Source organism: Apostichopus japonicus, chromosome 9, assembly GCF_037975245.1.
Source record: "Apostichopus japonicus isolate 1M-3 chromosome 9, ASM3797524v1, whole genome shotgun sequence".
Taxonomy (NCBI): Eukaryota; Metazoa; Echinodermata; class Holothuroidea; order Aspidochirotida; family Stichopodidae; genus Apostichopus; species Apostichopus japonicus.
Window position 1 is genome coordinate 8,411,033 of NC_092569.1, and position 16,181 is coordinate 8,427,213.

General features: G+C 40.7%; 1 protein-coding gene across 5 annotated transcripts in view; it reads left to right on the plus strand.

Moving 5' to 3' along the window:
• The first annotated feature begins 11,163 nt into the window (after nt 1-11,163).
• Nucleotides 11,164-16,181, plus strand: part of LOC139973459 (rho-associated protein kinase 2-like) — a 199,202-nt gene continuing 194,184 nt past the window's right edge. For 4 of the 5 annotated variants that reach the window (XM_071980153.1, XM_071980149.1, XM_071980152.1 and 1 more), the window contains exon 1: nt 11,164-11,323. The gene's annotated coding sequence lies outside the window, so the exon portion shown is untranslated. Of the gene's footprint in view, nt 11,324-11,419; nt 11,439-16,181 lie in introns of those variants that run through there. The other variant, XM_071980150.1, reaches the window with a different exon arrangement.

Consider the following 16,181-nt stretch of genomic DNA (forward strand, 5'->3'; position numbering starts at 1 on the left):
TGCTCATTCGATTGATCGGTACCCCACATTCGATTGGTAGGTACCGCACATTCGATTGATCGGTACCGCACATTCGATTGATCGGTCCCGCACATTCGATTGATCGCTATCGCACATTCTATTGATCCGTACTATACATTCGATTAATAGGTACCGTACATTCGATTGATCGGTATCGCACATTCGATTAATCGGTACTGTACATTGGATTGATCGGTAACGCACATTCGATTGATCGTTAACGCACATTCGATTAATCCATACCGCACATTTGATTGATCGGTACCGCACATTCGAATGATCAATACGGCACATTCGACTGATCGATACCGCACATTCGATTGATCGGTAACGCACATTCGATTGATCGGTACCACCCATTCGATTGATCGGTACCGCATATTCGATTGATCGATACCGCACATTCGATTGATCGATACCGCAAAATCGATTGATCGATACCGCACTTTCGTAAGATCAATACCGCACATTCGATTGATCGGTACTGTAATTCGATTGATCGGTAACGCACATTCGATTGATCGATACTGCACATTCGATTGATCGGTAACGCCCTTTGGATTAATCGATACCGCACATTCGATTGATCGATACCGCACATTCGATTGATCGGTAACGCACATTCGATTGATCGATATCGCACATTCGAATGATCGACACGGCACATTCGACTGATCGATACCGCTCAATCGATTGATCGATACTGCACTTTCGATTTATCGGTACCGCACATTCGATTGATCGGTACCGCACATTCGATTGATCGTTAACGCACATTCGATTGATCGATACCGCACATTCGATTGACCGGTACCGCACATTCGATTGATTGGTATCGCACATTCGATTGATTGGTACGGCACATTCGATTTTCGGTACTGCACATTCGATTGATCGACACCGCACATTCGATTGATCGATACCGTACATTCGATAGATCGATATTGCACATTCGATTGATCGATAACGCACATTCGGTTGATCGTTACAGTACATTCGATTGATCAGTAACGCATATTCGATTGATCGATACCTCACATTCGATTGATTGATACCGTACATTCGATTGATCGATACTGCACATTCGATTGATCGATAACGCACATTCGGTTGAACGGTAAAGTACATTCGATTGATCAGTAACGCATATTCGATTGATCGATACCGCACATTCGATTGATCGATAACCCACATTCGAAAGATCGATACCGCACATTCGATTGATCGGTACTGTACATTCGATTGATCGGTAACGCACATTCGATTGATCGATACCATACATTCGATTGATCGATACTGCACATTCGATTTATCGGTACCGCACATTCGATTGATCGATACCGCGCATTCGAATGATCGATACGGCACATTCGAATGATCGATATCGCCCATTCGATTGATCGGTACTGTACTTTCGATTTATCGGTACCGCACATTCGATTGATCAGTACGGCACATTCGATTGATCGGTACAGCATATTCGATTGATCGGTACCGCACATTCGATTGATCGATACCGCACATTCGATTGATCGATACCGCACATACGATTGATCGGTACCTAACATTCGATTGATCGATAACGCACATTCGATTGATCGGTACCTAACATTCGATTGATCGATAACGCACATTCGATTGATCAATACTGCGCTTTCGATTTATCGGTATAGCCCATTTGATTTAACTGCATTGCACATTCGATTTATCGGTATAGCCCATTTGATTTGATTTAACTGCATTGCACATTCGATTTATCGGTATAGCCCATTTGATTTAACTGCATTGCACATTCGATTGATCGGTACCGCACATTCGATTGATCGATACCGCACATTCGATTAATCGGTACCGTACATTCGATTGATCGATACCGCACATTTGATTCATCGGTACTGTACTTTCGATTTATCGGTACCGCACATTCGATTGATCGATACCGCACATTCGATTGATCGATACCGCACATTCTATTTATCGGTACCGAACATTCGATTGATCGGTAACGCACAATCGATTGATCGTTACCACACATTCGATTGATCGGTACCACACTTCGATTAATCGGTACCGTACATTCGATTGATCGATACCGCACATTTGATTCATCGGTACTGTACTTTCGATTTATCGGTACCGCACATTCGATTGATCTATACCGCACATTCGATTGATCGATACCGCACATTCTATTTATCGGTACCGAACATTCGATTGATCGGTAACGCACGTTCGAGTTATCGGCACGGAACATTTAATTAATTTCATACAGCACATTCGTTTGATCGGTATCGCACAATCGATTGATCGTTACCACACATTCGATTGATCGGTACCACACTTCGATTGAGCGGTTCAGCACATTCGATCGATCGGTTCCGCAAATTCGATTGATTGGTACCGCACATTCGATTGATCGGTAACGCACATTTTATTGATCGATACTAAACATTCGATTGATCGGTATCTTACATTCGATTGATCGGTATCGCACATTCGATTGATCGGTACCGTACATTCATTTGATCGGTACTGCTTATTTATTTGATCAATAGTGCTCATTCGATTGATCGGTACCCCACATTCGATTGGTAGGTACCGCACATTCGATTGATCGGTACCGCACATTCGATTGATCGGTCCCGCACATTCGATTGATCGCTATCGCACATTCTATTGATCCGTACTATACATTCGATTAATAGGTACCGCACATTCGATTGATCGGTATCGCACATTCGATTAATCGGTACTGTACATTGGATTGATCGGTAACGCACATTCGATTGATCGTTAACGCACATTCGATTAATCCATACCGCACATTTGATTGATCGGTACCGCACATTCGAATGATCAATACGGCACATTCGACTGATCGATACCGCACATTCGATTGATCGGTAACGCACATTCGATTGATCGGTACCACCCATTCGATTGATCGGTACCGCATATTCGATTGATCGATACCGCACATTCGATTGATCGATACCGCAAAATCGATTGATCGATACCGCACTTTCGTAAGATCAATACCGCACATTCGATTGATCGGTACTGTAATTCGATTGATCGGTAACGCACATTCGATTGATCGATACTGCTCATTCGATTGATCGGTAACGCCCTTTGGATTAATCGATACCGCACATTCGATTGATCGATACCGCACATTCGATTGATCGGTACCGCACATTCGATTGATCGTTAACGCACATTCGATTGATCGATACCGCACATACGATTGATCGGTACCTAACATTCGATTGATCGGAACTGCACATTCGAATGATCGATACGGCACATTCGACTGATCGATACCGCTCAATCGATTGATCGATACTGTACTTTCGATTTATCGGTACCGCACATTCGATTGATCGGTACCGCACATTCGATTGATCGTTAACGCACATTCGATTGATCGATACCGCACATACGATTGATCGGTACCTAACATTCGATTGATCGGAACTGCATATTCGATTGATCGGTACCGCACATTCGATTGATCGGTACCGCAAATTCGGTTGACAAATACCGTACATTCGATTGATCGATACTGCACTTTCGATTGATTGGTACCGCACATTCGATTGATCGATACCGCACATTCGATTGATCGGTACCGCACATTTGATTGATCGGTACCGCACATTCGATTGATCGGTATCGCACATTCGATTGATTGGTACGGCACATTCGATTTTCGGTACTGCACATTCGATTGATCGACACCGCACATTCGATTGATCGATACCGTACATTCGATAGATCGATATTGCACATTCGATTGATCGATAACGCACATTCGGTTGATCGTTACAGTACATTCGATTGATCAGTAACGCATATTCGATTGATCGATACCTCACATTCGAAAGATCGATACCGCACATTCGATTGATCGGTACTGTACATTCGATTGATCGGTAACGCACATTCGATTGATCGATACCATACATTCGATTGATCGATACTGCACATTCGATTTATCGGTACCGCACATTCGATTGATCGATAACCCACATTCGAAAGATCGATACCGCACATTCGATTGATCGGTACTGTACTTTCGATTTATCGGTACCGCACATTCGATTGATCAGTACGGCACATTCGATTGATCGGTACAGCATATTCGATTGATCGGTACCGCACATTCGATTGATCGATACCGCACATTCGATTGATCGATACCGCACATACGATTGATCGGTACCTAACATTCGATTGATCGATAACGCACATTCGATTGATCAATACTGCGCTTTCGATTTATCGGTATAGCCCATTTGATTTAACTGCATTGCACATTCGATTTATCGGTATAGCCCATTTGATTTAACTGCATTGCACATTCGATTGATCGGTACCGCACATTCGATTGATCGATACCGCACATTCGATTAATCGGTACCGTACATTCGATTGATCGATACCGCACATTTGATTCATCGGTACTGTACTTTCGATTTATCGGTACCGCACATTCGATTGATCGATACCGCACATTCGATTGATCGATACCGCACATTCTATTTATCGGTACCGAACATTCGATTGATCGGTAACGCACGTTCGAGTTATCGGCACGGAACATTTAATTAATTTCATACCGCACATTCGTTTGATCGGTATCGCACAATCGATTGATCGTTACCGCACATTCGATTGATCGGTACCACACTTCGATTGAGCGGTTCTGCACATTCGATTGCCCGTTACCGCACATTCGATTTAGTGTTATCGAACATTCGGTTGATCGGTACAGAACATTCGATTGATCAATACCGCACATTCGATTGATCGGTACCGCACATTCGATTGATCAGTATCGCACATTCGATTAATCGGTTCAGCACATTCGATCGATCGGTTCCGCAAATTCGATTGATTGGTACCGCACATTCGATTGATCGGTAACGCACATTTTATTGATCGATACTAAACATTCGATTGATCGGTATCTTACATTCGATTGATCGGTATCGCACATTCGATTGATCGGTACCGTACATTCATTTGATCGGTACTGCTTATTTATTTGATCAATAGTGCTCATTCGATTGTTCGGTACCCCACATTCGATTGGTAGGTACCGCACATTCGATTGATCGGTACCGCACATTCGATTGATCGGTCCCGCACATTCGATTGATCGCTATCGCACATTCTATTGATCCGTACTATACATTCGATTAATAGGTACCGCACATTCGATTGATCGGTATCGCACATTCGATTAATCGGTACTGTACATTCGATTGATCGGTAACGCACATTCGATCGATCGGTACCGCACATTCGATTGATCGGTAACGCACATTCGATTGATCGACACCATACATTCGATTGATCGATACTGCACATTCGATTTATCGGTACCGCACATTCGAGTGAACGGTAACGCCCTTTGGATTAATCGATACCGCACATTCGATTGATGGATACCGCACATTCCATTGATCGGTATTGCACATTCGATTGATCGGTACCGAACATTAAATTGATGGAACGGCACATTCAATTGATCGATTGGTACCGATCAATCGAATGTGCGGTACCGGGCAATAGAATGTGCGGAACCGCTCAATCGAATGTCTGGTAACGATCAATCGAATGTCCGGTAACGATTAATCGATTGTGCGGTACCGATCAAACGAATGTGCGATACCGCTCAATAGATTGTGCGATACCGATAAATTGAATGTTCGGTACCAATCAATTGAATGTACCGTACCACTCAATCTAATGTTCGGTACCGACCAATCGAATGTGTGGTACCGATGATTCGAATATACGATACCGATAAATCGTATCTTCGATACCGAACATTCGAATGTTCGGTACCGATAAATCGAATGTGCGGAACCGATCATTCGAATGTGCGATACGGAACAATCGAATGTGCGGTACCGATATCGATCAATCCAATATGCGGTACAGATCAATCGAATGTGCGTTAACGCCCATTACCGATTAAAAGAATGTTCGGTACCGATCGATTAAATGTGCGATACCGATCATTCGAATGTGCGGTATCGATCAATCGAAGTTGATACACGATCGATCGAATGTGCGATACCGTTACACAATTGTACCGTACCTATCTAACAAATGTGCCTTACCGGATCAATCGAATGTGCAGTACCGTTAAACAAATGTTCAGTACCAATGAACGTTATATATGTTTGTTACCGATTAATCGAATGTCCGGTACCGATCAATCGAATATGCGGTATCGCTCAATCGAATGTGCGATATCGATCAATCTAATATGCGATACCGATCAAACGAATATCCGTCCGTAACCAATCAATCTTATGTGCGGTACCGATCATTCAAATGTGCGATACCGTTAAACAAATGTTCAGTACCGATGAACGTTATGTTTGTTACCGATTAATCGAATGTGCGGTACCGATCAATCGAATGTGCGACACCGATCAATCAAACGTGCGGTACCGATCAATCGAATGTGCAGAACCGATCAATCGAATGAGCTGTATCGATTAATTCAATGTGCGGTACCGATCAATCGAATGTTCGGTACCGATAAATCGAATGTTCGGTACCGATCAATCCAATGTGCGATAGCGATCAATCAAATGTGCGATACCGATCAAACGAATGTGTGGTAACGATCAATCAAATGTGTGGTACCGATGAATTGAATGTGCGATACCTACCAATTGAATATGTAATACCGATCAATCAATGTACGGAACCGATAAATCGAAAGTGCGATACCGAGAAATTGAATGTGCGGTACCGATCAATCGAATGTGCGGTACTGATCAATCGAAATGTTCAGTACCGTTCAATCGAATGTTCGGTACCGAAAAATCGAATGTGCGATACCGATCAATCGAATGTGCTGTACCGATCAATCGAATGTTCGGTAAATTTGTAATTGTTTGAGATACTGCAGTAGGCCTAGCTGCTTATTAATGATCATGCCACATGTTTTACTTTGACAGCACTTACTTTTGGTGGGAAAAAAGTTTAAATGTCATACTGCACAGAAACATAATTTTACGTAGCACCTCCACCATGTATCTGCCTAAGTGCATTGGCGAGTGAAATTTAGCAAGTAGATTTTCAGTCACGATCGCCAAATAGCGAGTAGTTTTAAAAATGTTTGTCGAGGCCTGAAAACATGATTTCTCATCCTAGAAATCATGGATACTTTGCATGTATGGTATATGAATTTTTGATATTGAGTGCAACAATGCTGTTGCTTGTGAGGTCAATCTCATCTGAGGTCACCAGAGTTCCAGCTCTGAAAAACTTTTTACATGATATCAAACGAATGGTAATCGCGGATACTTCTCATACTTGGTGTGTGGATGAATAACACTGAGTACAATATGCAGGGGCGGCGATTTGTTTTAAATATTAGGGGGGGGGGGGGGTAGGGACATTTGCTTGGGTGCCGGCGCGTAGCAACTTTCATCCCCAAAATTGTTCGCGCCAGTAACCATATATATATATATATATATATATATATATATATATATATATATATATATATATATATATATATATATATATATATATATATATATATATATATATATATATATATATATATATATATATATATATATATATATATAAATATATATATATATTTATATATATATATATATATATATATATATATATATATATATATATATATACCAGGTGCGTATCCAGGGGGGCGTTGGGGGCGCGCGCCCCCCGGGTAAGGAAAAGAGGAGAGAAAAAAAGAGAAGAAAAAGGGAAAAGGAGGGGGAAAAAGAAAAGGAGGAGAGGAAGGAAGGGAAAAGAAAAAGAAAAAGAGAGAAAAATGAGAAAAGGAGGGAGTAGAAGATAGCCAAGACCTCGGGAAGAGAAAGAGGAACAGTCATAGTTAAAGCGCTGATCCCTATTATATACACAGGGTAGCCAGTGACAGATCAAGGATTACGGAGCGGGTGTGCGCCTCACCCTACCCCTTACACCGACAACTCCATTTTTGACGTTTCCATATTACCTCTCTCACTAATGTATCTATATAAATACTATATATGGTCTATCATAACGCGCGTGTGTGTATGGACGCCTTAAACAATTGTACGATTGTGCTATATGGAACCAACTGTGGCTGGTCTTGAACTCGACCGAGTCGTCGGGGAACATGACGCATTTCGGGAAGGGGGCGACCGCCCCCCCCCCGAGTAAATTTTCTTTATGACATCGCTAGTAATTTCAAAATAGACAATGCTTAGATGCAACTTACAAGGCCTGAGAAGTGTCATTTCCAGCGATCTGGGAGGCATTTTCGGCCAAAATTTTTCTTGTACGCTTCGCGCCAACTCATGGTGGCGCTTCGCTTAGATAGTTTGCCTACCGGCTTCGCCCCTCCCTTGGCAATTACTCGCTACACGCCTGTTCGAGTTTGTAAAGCAAAGAGCAGATATAACATCGTATCAGTGAGCATTGCAATGCATGTTCCACGATGAACAGCCTCAAAAACTGTCTATGTGTGTAGTCAAAGGCGTAGGAGCCCAATTGGATTTGGGGGCTGTAACGAAAAAAAAAAGGCCAAAATTTTTCGCGCGCAAAGCGCGCGTTCACTACATCGATGCCAATATCATACAAGCAAGCATCGGTCGTTACATTGCATGGCATCGTGTACCTTACGGTCCGTCAAAGTTACACAGTATACCGCCGGATGCTAATGTAAACAACCAAATGTCTTATGTAGATCGAGAAAAAGCATACAGATCCATTTATGTCAAAACTCTCTTTTACAGTAGTAATGTCGGTCAAGCTTACAACTTTATTTTAATTACCAAGGAGATCATTTTTAAGCTATTCATTGCTATTTATTTTTCTTTAAGTAGGTGCCCGAAGAAAATGGGAAAAATTTGGTTGCGGGGGGCACTCCTACGAGACCTACGCCTATGTGTGTAGTGTTCGGTTTCGATATACCTGATATCGGAAATATCTGTTATTTTTCATTTCCTTCAACCAAGTTTTATAATAGCCATTATAAGAGGTTGCAATATTTCTACACCAATAAATTAACTGTGTCGGAATTTTCCAAAAATTTCCTGACAAACATTCTTCATCATACTTTCCTCTACTCGTGCAATTTTGACCTGTCTTTTAGGGGTTCAAGGAGGTTTTTTCTATATTGGTTGTCCATAGATTGAATTTTGTGCAACATTATGGGTATGTTTTCAAGTGATTTTATTCACGAGAAATGTGAATTTTCAAATTCTCAACAAATAATTGGCTTAAAACCTTGAAAAGTAGGGCTTCCGGATATTGTGGGCCGTGACGTAGAATCACCTACAAAAGCAATGATCCATAGGACATGCAATGAGGTCGAACATGATGTGACTGGTGACAATCTTCAAAAAGGTTATGGATGGGGAAAGAAACTTTGGGGAAATACTTGGTTCTCAGGCAAAAGTGTACATCTGGTTGCTCATTTTCAAGCCCGAGAAGTGCCATTTCCGGTGATCTGGGGGTATCAAAACCAGAAATTTTCTTGTACGCTCCGCGCCAACCGATGGTGGCGCTCCGCTTAGATAGTAATTCGCGCCCCCCGGGTTACAAAGTCCTGGATACGCGCCTGTATACATATATAGTTACTATGGTTGATACAGCCCTATTTTCCTTTTTTTCGGCAAACCAAATTTCATTACGGATGAGGTCCGTCTAATTCATTTAAAAAAAAGTAACAACTACTTTCGCTGAAAGTCTGTGATATTTTTTGATGATATTTAGTAACAACTTGTGATACGATTAGACAGGCGCGTAGCGAGGAATTTGTCGAGGGGCGAAAGTTGTAGGCAAACTATCTAAGCGTAGCGCCACCATAAGTTGGCGCGAAGCGTAAAAGAAAATTTAGGCCGAAAATACCTCCCAGATCGCTGGAAATGGCACTTCCCAGGCCTTGTTAGTTGCATCTAAGCATTTTCTACTTTGAAATTACTAGCGATATCCAAAAAAATTATGCTCAAGAGTCGGTCGCCTTCTTCGCCCGCTCCCCCTTGGCTACGCGCCTGCGGTTAGAAATCTTGTCAAAAGTGTCATTTACCTCATACAGCATGTGTTGGATGAAGTTTTAGCCACCGCCAAATATGATTTGGATACATAAATTCACGCACTTTTTTCTATTTATAGCCACACAAAAAAATCTATGCCACCAAATATTGGGGGGGGGATATTAGATACTTGTAGGAAACAGGCCAAATGGAAACCCAGTGAACCCATATCGATGTGGATCATATATATGATTGTACGTTCTTACACTCATACACAAGAGACGTACAGACATTATGATAATAATCATGATTGACTACTTGCTATACGGTCACAGAAACGACCACGAAGTGTCATTTACCTCATGCAGCATACGTTGGATGTTGTTTTAGCCACCGCCAAATATGATTTGGATACATAAATCACGCACTTTTTTCTATTTATAGCCACAAAAAAATCTATGCCACCAAATATTGGAGGGGGGGGGGGGGCGGATATTAGATACTTGTAGGAAACAGGCCAAATGAAAACCCAGTGAACCCATATCGATATGGATCATATATATGATTGTACGTTATTACACTCCTACGAAAGAGATGTACAGACAGTATGATAATAATCATGATTGGCAACTTGCTACACGGTCACAGGTCACAGAAACGACCACGAAGATTCATTTACCTCATGCAGCACCAATTAGTTTTAGCCACGGCCAAATATGATATGGATAGATATTCTCACACTTTTTTTTTCTATTTATAGCCACAAAAAAAAAACAAAAAAACAAAACGATGCCACCAAATATTGGGGGGATATTAGATACTATATCCCCCACCTAAAATATTGGGGGCACATGTCCCCCCCCTCCGTCCCCACCATGATCGCCGCCCATGACAATACGCTATTGCTTTTGCCGTAGGTGTGTATTGCCAGGTACAGTAGACCTGTGTTTGTCATGTCATGATGTGGTTCCGGCCATTTACTGTACAGCTAGTTCTGGTTACTAACAAGCAGAAGCCTAGAGTAATGAAGCCTTCGAAACCTCAATGCATTTAAATTTTGGTTAAAAAATATTGTTTTTACATCACAAGCAGCATATGTTGATATTTATCGTAGCTCTATGCACCCAATTACCAAAGATAGTGGAACAGCGCGCTTTACCGCCGTACATCCATACCAATAAGTACTTACGTTAGTCAAATGTTTCCTGTTTGCTCCATGTTTAATCTCTCGAGTATTTTTAAACAATCATTGAATCTCGCTTGAATTCGCTGTGAGTATATATAATATCAAGTGAACATGTTTTAATTCCTTATGCATAACAATACAGTGAATGGTAACAATCCCGAATATGCGGCTCGCTTGACTCTGGCGGGGTGTAGGATATCGTAAGATCACCCTACCGGTATCGTTAGTAGTACTTAGTACTTAGACCTAGGCTAGGCCTTATGTCAGCAAGTTACATCATACAAATGCCATATCGATCAGCCTAAGCTTGTATTGTAATCTGAGTGAAATGAGACTTGCATATTGGACCGTTCAGTTCCTTGCTATGGCCTAGGCCACAACACTTGAAATCAGGAAAATGAAAATCAGAAATATTTTTTCCCAGTTCACTGGAAGTTGTGGAACTGCAACTTTCGTATTATTCTTGATAATGATTGGTCCTTCTACTGCTAGCATAGGCTATGAAGTAGGCCGTGGCTATTCTTACGACTAGTCGTAACAATTATTTATAAACTATTCTTATGACATCAGCGAATTCAAGCGCAGCAAAGTAATAAAGCAACTGCGCATGTAGTAGGGGTAACCCTAACCCTAAACCGGTGTCAGTTGTTTTCCGCATACGTTACTTTCCGCTGATTGCTTTCCGCTGAAAAAATTCTTCTGCGGAAAACACCTTTTTTTTCACCTTCCTGTATACTATATTTTCCGCAATTTTAGGATACCAAATTCAGGCAGGATGATTAAAATAACATGAGAAAGTATCAAAGAACATCGATAAAGCATGGTTAGACTGAGTTCATGTCAGAAAAGTTAAGCTGCTTATAATACAGAGGAGGCTTGGGGTGTGTAATTAGGGATTATTAAAGAAGTATGTGGTGGTCGGCCTCCAAAAAAAAACACGTTACTTTCCGCTGAAAAAACGTTGTTTTCCGCTGACAAATTTGTTTGCGGAAAACACCGTTTTGTTTCAGCGGAAAGTAACGTGTGCGGAAAACAACTGTACCCCCCTAAACCTAACCCTAAACACTAACCCTAACCTTAACCCAAACCGGAAATTATTGTTACTCCTAGTCGTAAAAATAGTACTCCTAGTCATAAGAATAGCCACGTTAAAGCAACTGCGCATGCGTATTTATAAATTATTCTTACAACTAGTCGTAAGTATAGCCACTTTGTATCAACTATCATAGGCTATACCTAATTAATTTTGTAGAAAACGGTAACTTCATGTTTCCCCTAAATCCGCGTACTGTGTTGTACAGGGTACTGTTATTTTCCGCACACGTTACTTTCTGCTGAAACAAAAGGGTGTTTTCCGCAAACAAATTTGTCAGCGGAAAACAACGTTTTTTTCAGCGGAAAGTACCGTTTTTTGGGGGAGGAACAGAATGACTTACAGAAATGATAAGGCACATGGAAGGATTTAGGAAGATGGAGAATATAGGATTTGACTGTAACAGGATAAAATGTAGCTTCGAGACTACTGTAGATTATTAATATTATTAGGATAGCTAAGGTTGTAGCTTCGGCTGTAACTTGTAAGCACTAGCTTAGGCTGTAAGCACAAGTTTAATTTTAGTTAAACAGCGCCACCCTTTTGGGTTGTAGTTTTGGACATGCCGTGAAGGTGAAAAAAGGTGAGCTGCCGTGACCTTTGGTCTCGCTAAGTTTCATACTTTAGGGGGCGGAGGGTGAGGGGTGGGGTGATATTTTGATGTTTGGTGATATTATATGTACAGAGTGAGAATTTAAAGGGCTCTATAATATTATGCGCTGACCGCCTCATACTTCTTTAATAATCCCTAATTACAAACACCCCAAGCCTCCTCTAAATAATAAGCAGCTTAACTTTTCTGACATGAACTCAGTCTAACCATCCTTTATCGACGTTCTTTGATACTTTCTCATCTTATTTTAATCATCCTGCCTGAATTTGGTATCCTAAAATTGCGGAAAAATATTGTGTACTGTAGGTAAGTGAAAAAAAAAGGTGTTTTCCACAGAAGAATTTTGTCAGCGGAAAGTAATCAGCGGAAAGTAACGTATGCGGAAAACAACTGAAACCTGTTGTACATATGTACAGTAGCTCCACTGAAAACACTGTACTGTAGTTGCTGTATTCGTTACTCACATTTGTAACCATAAATCCTTAACATTGAAAAACGGACAAAATTCCCACAGTGAAAGTAAGAAATGCCTTTTTTTGTACTTTGAGTCACTTAAGGGGATTATTTCCCCTATTGAGTGGAATTATACTTTGAACTTCAATGCATGTCTGAAGTTAGGAAAATTTTTCCTTGCTTTGTGCAGTTTGACGCCCAACCTTAACAAGTACAATTCTCTCTTTTTATGGAGAAATTTGGCCAAACCATCTAAGAAATCACATTGCTAGAGGAAAGAACTAAACAGCTCAGCAAAATCATTGAGATTGTCATCACTGTTATCCTTTAGAGCATTCTACCCTTACTTTGTGAATATACCGGTTCCAGTGTCATTCCGCCATAGGTAGGCCTAGTAACTACATACCGCCATACCATTCCGCCATAGGTTTTCGATCCTTTCCCCCATGGCGGAAGGGCACGTAACCTATGGCGGAAAAATTGTCAATTGTCAACAACTCTGTAGCTAGACGATATACATTAATCTTGGAGAGACTCAAACGCGGGACCTTATGATTGAAAGTCATCGGCGTTAACCACTGAGCTAACAATCCTTGAGTGTTGATTGAATGTTGATTGATTGAATTGTTGATTTGCTGAATTGTTGATTGATTGATTGAGTAGCTTTAATTCTAAGTTCATAAAGAGTCGATACACTGTTTTCAAATATAAAATATAGTTGATTGAATAAATCGAACTAATTTGGGTTGATTGCAAGTATTAAAAAGACAGATTCTGATTGTCAGTGGCTATGATCGATTTTGCGGGCCTACGTGGTGAGAAGCGAAGCAATATACAGTGCAAATAGGCCTACAGTGCACTGACAATAATGTGCTCTTTACTGCCATCGGGGTACAGTAACATGGCGGGGTGACAGTCAATATTCATAAGGTTCTATATTCATAAGGTTCATTGTTCATAAGGGTCATTATCCATAAGGTTCATTGTTCATAAGGTTCGCTATTCATAATGAGCAAAAAGGTTCATTGTTCTAAAGGTTCGTTATTCATAATGAAAAAAAGGTTCGTTGTTCAAAATTGCAGTATTGTTATTAGAGAAAAAAAGTTGCATCCCAATGATGCAAGCCCCCGAAAAAGTTTGTGTCTCCTAAAAAAAACTTGCGTCTCGATCGAAAACAAATAACGTTAATCATATGATCTTACAGGGTCAGAAATAAGCGGGGTGACAGGCGATTTGCCCTTGCAAGTGCTAAAAAAGCCCTTCGAAAGCACAATTGCATCACTTTATTCGCTGAAATTGTGACGCAGTTAGCTAGAACTAAAATATCCATGAAATAACCTTTGACCGCATGTTAGCCTAACAACCACACTACAGTAAGTCAATGGGAAATGTAACCTTACCATTGGTTTGCAAAAAAAAACTGCGTAGCTTTGTTTACAACTTTCCATTTGCTGGAAATCGGCAGTTGTTTGGAAGATACAGTATGTGCCATGTCTTATAGAGAGAATGTTGTATTTTAAGTGTATACTGTGGCGATGGATTGAGGTTTTAACTTTGATTACTTTTGAGCGGTGTAATGGTTTGTATTTGGTGGTGAGTGATTTTATCCCAACACGAAAAAATACATGATTTAAGGAAAAGGCACCTTCAGCAGAAGTAAACCAGTGCTTTCTTGGTTTTTCTTGGTTTCTTGGTTTTTCGTCATATATTCGGTGAATTGACGTTATTTGCTAAATGATCGCAAATGTTGGCAATTAAACTTTTAATGAATTTGCTATACGGTCGCAGCATTATAGAAGAGGGTAATTGTTCTTACAATTGATCCTGATGAATGCTTACAACTAGTGTTCAAACGGAATCGGTACGATTATTGCATAATCGGATCATATTCGGAATCGGTAAAAATTATGTGGAATACCAGTTATGTCATACTGATTATTCAAAAACATACATGGGAGGTGAAAATATCACCTGATGTATTACAGTAGGTATGTTCTTTTACTACGAAATATTAAAATAATGACACCCTCTATACGTCTTTCACAATGTAATTTCATCAAATTAGGTTGCAGTAATGTTATTAGTGAAAAAAAGTTTGCGTCCTAGGGATGCAAGCCCCCGAGAAAGTTTGCGTCGCGTAGAAAGGTTGCGTCCCAATCGAAAACCAAAATACGTTTATTGTATGACCTACTGTTACTAATTAGTGTAGTATCACAGCCTTTACTTTGTGAATGTTATATACACAATATATAGGGCAGAAATGCTCAGTGCCTTGTCCTCGCTGTTTTCCATGGGCGGCCGGGTGCCCCTCCTTTCGACCACCCTGCCATTTCAACCCTTTTTTACCCCCAGTCCCCCTTCCTTCATCTGTCCTTCTACTTCCCTTCTCGCCAACTCCGTAGTAGATCCGTGCTTTGACCTTGCAGCGATTCCAACAAACAACTCTTCTCTCCCTGTACCTACAGTGTGTATATCTCTACTGTAGCTAAATTCCACACTGTACTACTGCATGTACATGCCTGTTCGAGCTTCAATTTCAACTACACATGCGCAAATACTTAAAATCTGATCCAACAATTATCCTGACTCTTTGCAAGCAATAATCTATACGAAAATTACAGTAGGTTTATGTGAATAGTTTTTTACGCAATGTAGATTTAAAAAAAAAATCAGTTCAATGTTCTAAAGTACAGTAGTTGCACACAAATGTTGCGCCAAAATAACATTATCTGAAGCACGTGGTTAATTGGACCGCAAAAATTTTTTGCAACAGAAACCACTGAT